Source organism: Homalodisca vitripennis, chromosome 4, assembly GCF_021130785.1.
Source record: "Homalodisca vitripennis isolate AUS2020 chromosome 4, UT_GWSS_2.1, whole genome shotgun sequence".
Classification (NCBI taxonomy): Eukaryota; Metazoa; Arthropoda; class Insecta; order Hemiptera; family Cicadellidae; genus Homalodisca; species Homalodisca vitripennis.
In genome coordinates this window covers 144524147-144534000 of record NC_060210.1, presented here as the reverse complement: position 1 = coordinate 144534000, position 9854 = coordinate 144524147, and positions in this window count along the sequence as shown.

Below are 9854 nucleotides of genomic sequence, written 5' to 3'. Positions count from 1 at the left end.
TATAGATGTTTGTTTGTTTACAATTAACTTTTTTAGGATGGTGTACGTAATTAATTAATAAAACAAAGAAGGTTAAACTAAGATAAGTATATTATTGAACGAATATCATTAGTGATATCTGTTATTGGATATAATGAATGAATAATATTACAATTAATGGATATGTGACTAAGAGTAATGATAACGTATACAATATTTACAAAATACACGATTTCACCATCAGTTACTACAATAGATCAAGTTAGTTCTTTACATTCACGTCATGTGTTAATAAAGTTTCTCAGAGTTACAAAGACGCAGCACACGGATACGTGTACAGCTCAGCCCCGAGTGGAATGTAATGTTCAGCCAACCGCAGTTATATCAACTCTAGCTCTTTCTCTCTCTTTCTATATCTCGCTCCTGTCCTCCACTTAATTTTCCCAAAGCCATTACGACAACTAAGTTAACTCTGTTTCAACGAAATGCTTTCAGTGCTATTCTCTGCACTTCCTGCATTTCAACTTCATATGTGTGTTAAAATGAAGGTAATCCCTTTGCAATATGAAAGTAGTCATTTAACATTTAGAATTGTGTAAACCACTCTCTCGAAATACTATCAATGATTAGGTTTAAAATCATTAATGGATACATTATGTATACAATTACATCTATAACTATAGTTTCAGATTTAATTTAAACAAAAATAATACTTGTTACAAAAAACACAATAATCTCAGCTAAGTCGTGTAAAAATTTAATCAATGATTAATATTTAGTCTGTAAACTTAGGGTAAAAATGCTTTACATTAACAAATACAGAATAGCCTATTTGAAGTTGTATTGTTTTATAGAGGCTATGTGTGTCACTATTTATAAGTTTTGTACATTTTATGCTTCATTGTTTACGTTAAAATAATGGAACAACCACATTTTAATTTACAAATTATAAAATTATTGAGCTTATTTCAATATGAAGTTAACTCTTTAACATAATTACAATCGTATTACATATTCATATTTAGCTTATATTGTCATTTTATTTTTCACACTCCTCTTGCTGCTATTCAATGAATCTATTTATCTTTTCTTTTGTATCAATCCAATATTCAACATAAGTGCATAATTTTCTTTGTACATTATACACTTATTTTAAACGGCCAGAGACTCAAATTCAGGCAATACTTCAACAGAAATGTTCAAGATTATTTCAACTGAAATGTTTTTTGTTTGCAATCTTATGAATAACAATTTGAAATATGGACCTATCTTAATTATTACTCGTCGCACTACTGCCTTATGTAAAATACTGCTAACTTTTAAATTCTATTCTATTTATATTACAAAACTCTTAAACAAAATGGTATCGTCTTTGAATATAAAGTGCTGACTTTAAAATATAATTCTTACTTCATTTGGTCCAAAGTGGTACACAGATTTCATTTCATAAACTATATTTTTGAATGTTTCTCATCTCATAAAGGCGTTTCAAAGTTACAAAAACTTGACAGCATATTTTCCAATAGAAAAAAGATCTACTGATAAATCTCGCACTACTTGTTGACAAAGCCCTTTGCATTAAGGATATCAGAACCGCCGATCTCTAAAGGGTCTACTGATTTCGTTGGAATGAGCTCTGAGATGTAGGATTGAATGAGTTAAAGTGTCACAGTAAGGTATTAAATACTAAACTAATATTTTAGGGAACGCGTTAACTAACGCGTTTTTGTGTGTATATTTACCTTTGATTTTTATCATTTGATGTAGATGAGTTACAATTTATCATTTCTTTTGAATTTGTTGCATTTTATTTGAATATATCATTTGTTTTGAATCAGTTACTGTTTCTTCTCTTTAAAATACCTGGTTTTCTTGAGTTTATTTTATATTTTTACTTATGGGTTCACATTAAATACACACGGGCATGTTGATAGGTTGATTTGTATCCGATGTATAACACTCCAATAGTTTGATGCATATAAGATAGTGTATGATTAATCAAAAAGATTCAGTCTTCTTTTCAATTTTGAACAATTTAAATGGAAACAAAACTTAAAAATAAATTCTACATAATTACAGTCTAGTTCACTTTCCTTGGTCATTTAGCCCTAAGACATACTTTACCTGTGGATATATATTATCCTTGACAATCGGATGTTCGATTTGAATTTACTCTTTTAGAGAGAGACATTTGGGACACTTAATAGTTGCAGCTGAGTCTGTTTAACCAATTCCTTTGTTTTATAACCTAATACAAAAGTTTTAGTTTTAGTTATCATACTTAATAAATTATGTTATGGAACACAGAGGTAGGCATGTTAGCACTAAGGTATACATACTTTAAAATATCAGTAAATCAATTACAACCGTTATTATTATACAGTTCCAAAAAGATTCATTAAAGCACAATTCTTATGATAGATGAATATTGCATGAACACAATACGAAATCAGCAGTGTAGGTAGCAGCTGTCAAACAAGAGTAATCGACTACTGAATATTGCAGAGCTCCTTACATGGTTTTCCTTTGGTTATCATTTCTTCTGTGACCTCTGTTCAGGACGGAAATGTGGCTGCCGAAGATGACGATGAAGATGAACCAGATTGTATAATGCCCGGCCCGAATTTACAAGAAGCTCGTGAAGCTGTTTGTGTTCTAAATTTTTTTTTCTTAAAAAGGGTGGTTTGAGTGAAAGTGTGGTAAAATCTATAACTGAATTGGATTGCTCATTGGATATTATCAACGTCACATCACGTAAGCAGACTACTTTTACTGACTTTTTTCTCTAACAAACAGGGCGAAAACAGCATCAATAATGATGTCATTGAAACACAAAATGTAGATTAGGCTATTTAACCTTTAACAGTTCATAATTTTCAGTTTAGTAATACTGTACAGTACGAGTACTGTATTTTATTTTACTGTATTTTCTACTATCTGTAGCGTAAGATCTTTAACTTTTGTTCAGGTCATGTTTGCTTTTCAACTTTCTTATAATGTGTTTTCAAAGTACATAGCTACGGTATTACAGTTTTTCTTCTTTCTTAACTGAAACCAAAAATAAAAATAAAGTTTCATTGTTCCAAATTGAATTTATTTTTGTTTCGTTTTACACACTATTTAAATAAAGTACATCATACAATTTCACAACGTTTTAAGACGACCGAGCCGATGGTCTGTGAACCTTGATAAAGCGAACTTGTACCTAACCTAACCTCTATATAACGACCCTCATTATAACAAAATACTCGAAATAACGGTTTTCTGTCCGGTCCCTTGAGGTTCGTTATATTGAGGTTTGACTGTAGCAGAGCATACACATTGCTCGGTAAAAACCTAAAATACAAACTTTTCTATAAAATCGGTAAACCAGATTTATATTTTAATCTACATTGTTATTCTAATGAAATATTTAGTTATACACAAATTATTAAATGGTATAAGGTTCACGCTTACCGAATATTATGATAGCTATGACTTATAGATGACGATATGGAGAGTCTGTTGGTAATCACTAGTCTGTTACCGGCAATACATGAGAAATTACGCTAGAATGAAGAAGCATAAATAGGTAGTTGTCTTGAGACATTACTTCCACATTTTGGCATTATTATTCATGATATTTGACAGTAAGCTCTCCTTGAATAATTATTACGTTAAAAGAAAAATTGGAGCATGCAGTTTATAATTTTAATTCTCAAAAGAAGAGAGGCTTTTGCATTACACCATTCATATGTGTTTGCTAGCATGTATAGGCTACGTTTTTGCCAACTGTGTGGTGCAAGAATTTGGTCCTTTGAAAGAACATTTATTGAATTTTCGATTGTCAGCGTTGGGTATTATTTAATTCAAAATATCAGTTGCCATGAAAATGGTAACTGAATTATGAAGTTGTAAATGATGTAGTCGTATTTATCTATTTTATAAGGGAACATAAAAATGTGTCTTCTCTTTTATGTCTTTATATTCACACTATATCTTAATAATGATTCGATTTATAGACTTGAGGTTTTTCAAGAAACTATATTTTTACATGGGCATTACCAACTCCAATGATAATGATTATTTCATCATGAATATAATTTATCTGCCCATTCTATTCCTCTTTTAACATATTTTTATAAAATATCAACTACGAGTATAAATCTTTAGTTGTGCAACTTTCAATGTATAAATTATGAATAAATATTTGATATTTATAATAGTTCATGACAATACGTAGAGTTTATATAAAATATTTTATATAACATTATTTCCTGCTTCACTTCAAAAATTACGTTTGTTCTCAATCTCGGCAAGGGAGCTAGATAGTATATCGATTACTTTGTCAACGTCTGGAAGAAGGCAGTTGTAACAACTTGTCACATCTTGTCTGGTGTCAACGCCTCACCACTCTGGGAAGATGGAACAATCTGCATGTCAGGTTAATACTCTTTACTTGTGCTCCCCAAACTGTACAAAACTTATTAGAATCCATTTTTTCCCAATTTTCCAACTTTATTAAAGTACATCCAAACGAACACGTAATATTTGACTATTCAATACATAAGTACCGAATACATAAGTACAACAACCGATTAATAAATATATGATCCCTAGTAAAACAGAAATCTTAATTTGGGACAAGATAATTAAGGCAATACTGAATTATATATTTATTAATATATATACTAATGCATATTTTGAAGTTTATTATAACCGTGTGATAACTAATATAACAGTATAATTAGAGTCCTAAGGTCGCTACTAATTCAAGTAAGATGGAAAGATCTAAATGAGGGATGTGTGATTTGACCATTATACATTTGACCCCATCATAATATAGAGTTTTTCAGATATTTTACATGATGGCGTAAATAATATGTTTTATTTCTATTTTTACACATATCACTCTTTTACTCATAAAACAGTTACATCATTAATTCCTTATATGTACAAATTTCTTATTAGCATAATGGTATATTGTAAGGTGTATTCATTAGTTTTGTAATTATTGAAAATTACCAGTTCGTTATTAAAAAGGTACTTTTACCAATTCCTCTATGATAGAAAAGCAATTACTTGGAAGTTACTTGTTTATTTTGTTATTTTTTGTATCATAATCTTTTCTGTTTGTTGCCTTAATTCCTGATTATTTCTAAATTGTCTCTTATTACCTTTGTGGCCTATAATAAGAGTTTTCGAAGCTACTTTCATTTGTCTGTTGCAGCTAATTCTATTGTATGTTTGGTCTAGAAACTATGTTCTTCAATGTGCAATTATCACCCGTATCTTGATCATATGTTTCGTGTATCTAATGTGTTCAATTACTCATGTGTTCAATTACTCATGTGAATAACGTTTTTTCTCCCAAATATAGACTGAATCATAACTAGATGGAGTTTTATGATCTCCTGACGTATACAATGAAATATTGTTTCCACATATATTGTCATCATCCACAAATCATACATCATGTTTCTTTTTGTTTCCTAACTTGCATTTTTTATTTATGTTCTTTTAATTCATTATTCAGTTCCGTATAAAATATAGTTTTTCTTTTTTTTTCTGCAGTTACCTTTTAGTGTTATTATATTTTCACTCATATATCAGTCTTTCAATGGTCTTTATAACTTGTTTTTGTGGTATAGTTTACTTCAGTTATATTTTTAAATTGTTATTGTTGAGTTTTATTTAGTCTTCTATGATTGTGATTTCATGTAGGATTCGTTGGGATTTTTGCATATTGATATTTATTTTGCATACTTTTAAATATTGAATATCCATATAGTTTATTTGTAGTTGTATTGTCATGTGTTAACGGGTTTGCTGTAGTAATGTGTAAAACTAAATAAAATAAAAACTTCACTGGTCATAAACTGTCCTTGTGTTTGTGTTGTGTTGTGTCCAACTTTCGTGTTGATTAGAAATCTGGCGGACTACATATCTCATTAAGATACGACAAGCTTTCTCTTAATTTCAAAGAAGAGGCCAAAGTTCACAGATTTAACCTACTACATAGTCTGACGGGTCCGCTTAGCACATAGATTATTATCAAGATTTTAACCTAGTGACCTGTAATAGTTTAATTAGCTGACCCCCTTTAGTTGTGTAACTGAAAATTATGCATAACGTAGGTATTCTATGTGAACGTTGATTTTAGCCTAATTTCAACTTTCTCTTAGTATAGCGTCTGAAACTGAGGCTGTCACAGACTTGACTGCTAGAATTTGCCGTGATCGACTGAAAAGGTCTAAAAAAGTAATCCCTAATAGACACAACCTTCACACTAAAAAGTTATGTTTGAGTCAGATATTGTCTTATTTTATAATGTTTATCAGAAAGTTTCATATATTAGGTATTGTAATTTTTAAATATAATTAAATTAATGTAATTGTTACTGTATTGTTGTTACCGTCTAGTAGAATTATATATATATATACGATTTACTGTGTTTAACTATTTAGAATTAAAAATGTAAGTTATGTTTGTATTTTATTATTTATAATTTTATATATATATATATATATATATATATATATATATATATATATATATATATATATGTATATAAAATCATAAATATTAAAATATATAAAATAAGTTACTTTTTGTATTCAAAATTGTGAAACCCAGTAAATCGTAACTAATGGATTGGAAATTTTTTAATAGATTTGTAAACAAAATAGTTTTACATTTAGTTATTATAATTAATTGTTGTAATTTTTAAATTACAGTAATACAAAAAATGTATGTATTTAGTATGAGTAGTATAGAGGAATATAATAAAATACTAGACATAAATTTTAGGATTTACAACCAAGTATAGAGAAGCAGAAGCTTGGAGCGGGGGTAAAGAGAGAGAGAGTGAGATAAGTAGTAAAGGATGAAGCTAAGTGGAAATTTCCTCTGTTGAAGGATCTCTTCAATACGATGGTTTTGATACTGGCTTTCTGTTACCTAACATGACTGATACTTTGCAGTGACCATCTCTCTCTCTCTCTCTCTCTCTCCTCTCTCTCTCTCTCTCTCTCTCTCTCTCTCTCTCTTCTCTCTCTCTCTCTCTCTCTCTCTCTCTCTCTCTCTCTCTCTCTCTCTCTCTCTCTCTCTCTCTCCTCTCTCTCTCTCTCTCTCTCTCTCTCTCTCTCTCTCTCTCTCTCTATTCTGAGTTTGAAATACCCTTAAACTATTTAGTGTACCCTAATCGTATCGTGTAATATGTTATGGACTTCGATTTACTGGCCGATGAATATAAATTGTTAAAATACAGTATACTGAATTTCTTTTTATAAACGTGAGACACATTACTCAAGCAATGAGTTTATACTTTACAAATTTCAAAAGGAAATTAATAGGTGCATTTTAGATTTAAACTTTTAAGCATAAATACTACAAGTTAGGGAAAAAAACTTGAAACATTACTTCAAAGTATAACATCATTAATAATATGATATCTATTATTATTATAAAAATTTACAAGTAAAGCTAGATAATAACATGTACATAAAACTAAAAATTTGTATAATGTTAACAAAACTTGAAATGTAGTCTACACTAACAGTATGTGTTTTAATTCCGTGCCTAACATCATCATACAAACTTTGTTAACCACACTCATAGTTATTTTTCACACTTGAAAATTGAAATTGAATTCGTATAAAAAGATGTACCTTAAACTTTATATGAAAATTGAATCTCCAAACTCTCTCCCTTCTAAAAATATGTATAGATTCATAGTAATATTTTCATGCATGATTTCTATAGCTCCAAATAAAGTCCCTATTTGACGTCATAAGAAATGAGAAGCTATGGCATTTAGGGGAGGGGGTTTATTTATTTCTCGCTGTCATCAATCATATACTTCTTGATTTTGGTAGAAGTTCGAGTACCTAAAGGCAACAACGTTTCGTTTTTCTGCAAATAATGCTCTCCTTCAATTCAATCTACTGGCCTAGTCACTAACTGTAACGGTTCATATGTTATAAAAACAGTTTACTTCTTTATTTCATACAGCATTTTGATGAATTACTATAATGTCCATGGTTATAAATAAGTAGTCATACTTTTTATCTTGTTTGTATTCCATTTATATAATAGATTGCTTTTGATATTTATATATAATTGGTATAAATTTAGCAAAGCCTTACTTTCAAGGGACTGGAAAAGTCCATTTGCCTGTCCTTCTGTCAAAAACAAAATGGCCCATGGTTTTGAAATTTCGCATGGAGCTTTTTTTCTATATAGGCAACAATGAGTTCGATAATGTCACTCCATGAAATTTGGCTGAGAGTTAACAAATATGTTCAATTGGGTTTTATGGGCAACAGATAATTCAATTTGTAAATCAAATGAGGTTTTTACTTGTGACATGTAAGTCATAATAGAGAAGAAAATTAGGTGAAAAATAAATGTTAAAAGTATCCTCTCTATCTCACGGGAACTCAATGAACAATATATGAATATATCATTTAGTTAAATATCCCAAAATTTTAAAATTCGTTTGAAACGCATTTGTACGCAGTTAAGGATAAGCTGTATGATAGTGCATGAATTTCCCTAAGCGTCATGGGAACCAATTTATTAGATATTATTAGGAAGACTAAGAATAACGATCAAACCAATAATTGTAATAATTATTTGTAGCACTTGTCAGTACAGACCAGGGTCAACTTCGAGTCCTCTTCAAATTCATGGAGTCAGTTGGCTGAATAAGGCTCCTGGCTTGCAATAGTACAAGTTATTTGAATTTATATCATCAGCTTACATCTTCTGACAGGCTTGCTGTAATTCTCATGTTACTTCAGGGGTTGCATTTGCTAACTTCAACTCCAATTCTGAATGGAAGATTTAGGGAATAACTTAAAATTTTAAAGTGTTAGTGACATATCATAGCAATGGTCGTTACAAAATAAGATCAATGTAGCAAACCACAGCTGTATTCAACTAAATTTAGTACAATATGACGGCCTGTCAACATTTCATTTTAAAATACGCTAAAATCAATATTGTTTCAAGTTGACAAATTGTTAAGTTAAAATTTTAATTCTTTTGAATGTGTACATATTATATTAATAATTTAAAGAGAATAAACTCACAGTTCAACTGTATTAAAACAGTTCTAGTAGTTATCCACTATTGTAAGTGTATGCACAAATCAATGATTCGAGTAATAAAAGTATTATAGTAGGCTTGCAGTGGTTTTTACACAGATACAATGATTTGATCGTTATAAACCTTACTTCTTTGATATTCGTAAATATAAAACTTAATTTTAAAAACTCTCGTACTCACATTTACATATTACAGCTGCCGATAGAGCACTCTATTGAACATATATGACGCTTACTTCATAGTGGTCAAAATGGTAAAATTGCTTTACAGTTTTAAGAAAAGTGTTAATTTTTATTTATGTTGTGAAATGCCCGAGATTATAATTTTGTCCAAATGCAAACTTGAAAATTGTATTTATTTAGCCTCATTACTGCATAATAACCTAAATATAAGGAAGTGTCCTTTAAAAATATGGAAACAATTTTGATAATAAGCTGTTTATGCTGAGCTTAGATATTTTTAAATGTTAAAGTTTTCTTATCTAATTTAGGAATTGGTCGAGATAAAAGTCTTATCAAATGCAATTCGCCGCAATCTGTAATTGGTAAGGACTAACTAACGAACTCATCCAACTATGTACTGTATAAGTACTTCCTTCGCAATAAATGCAATCTGAAAATGAAAAAAACTACGTGTTCACAAGCTTGCGTGTTATTTTATAAGCCCATATATACTTTATGGGCCTTAGAATCCAAAGGCTTTCTAACAAAAAACATTTACATATATATGAATTTCTATTATTATTTTCATTATGGAGCCTTCGGATTCTGGCGGTCATGAACGGA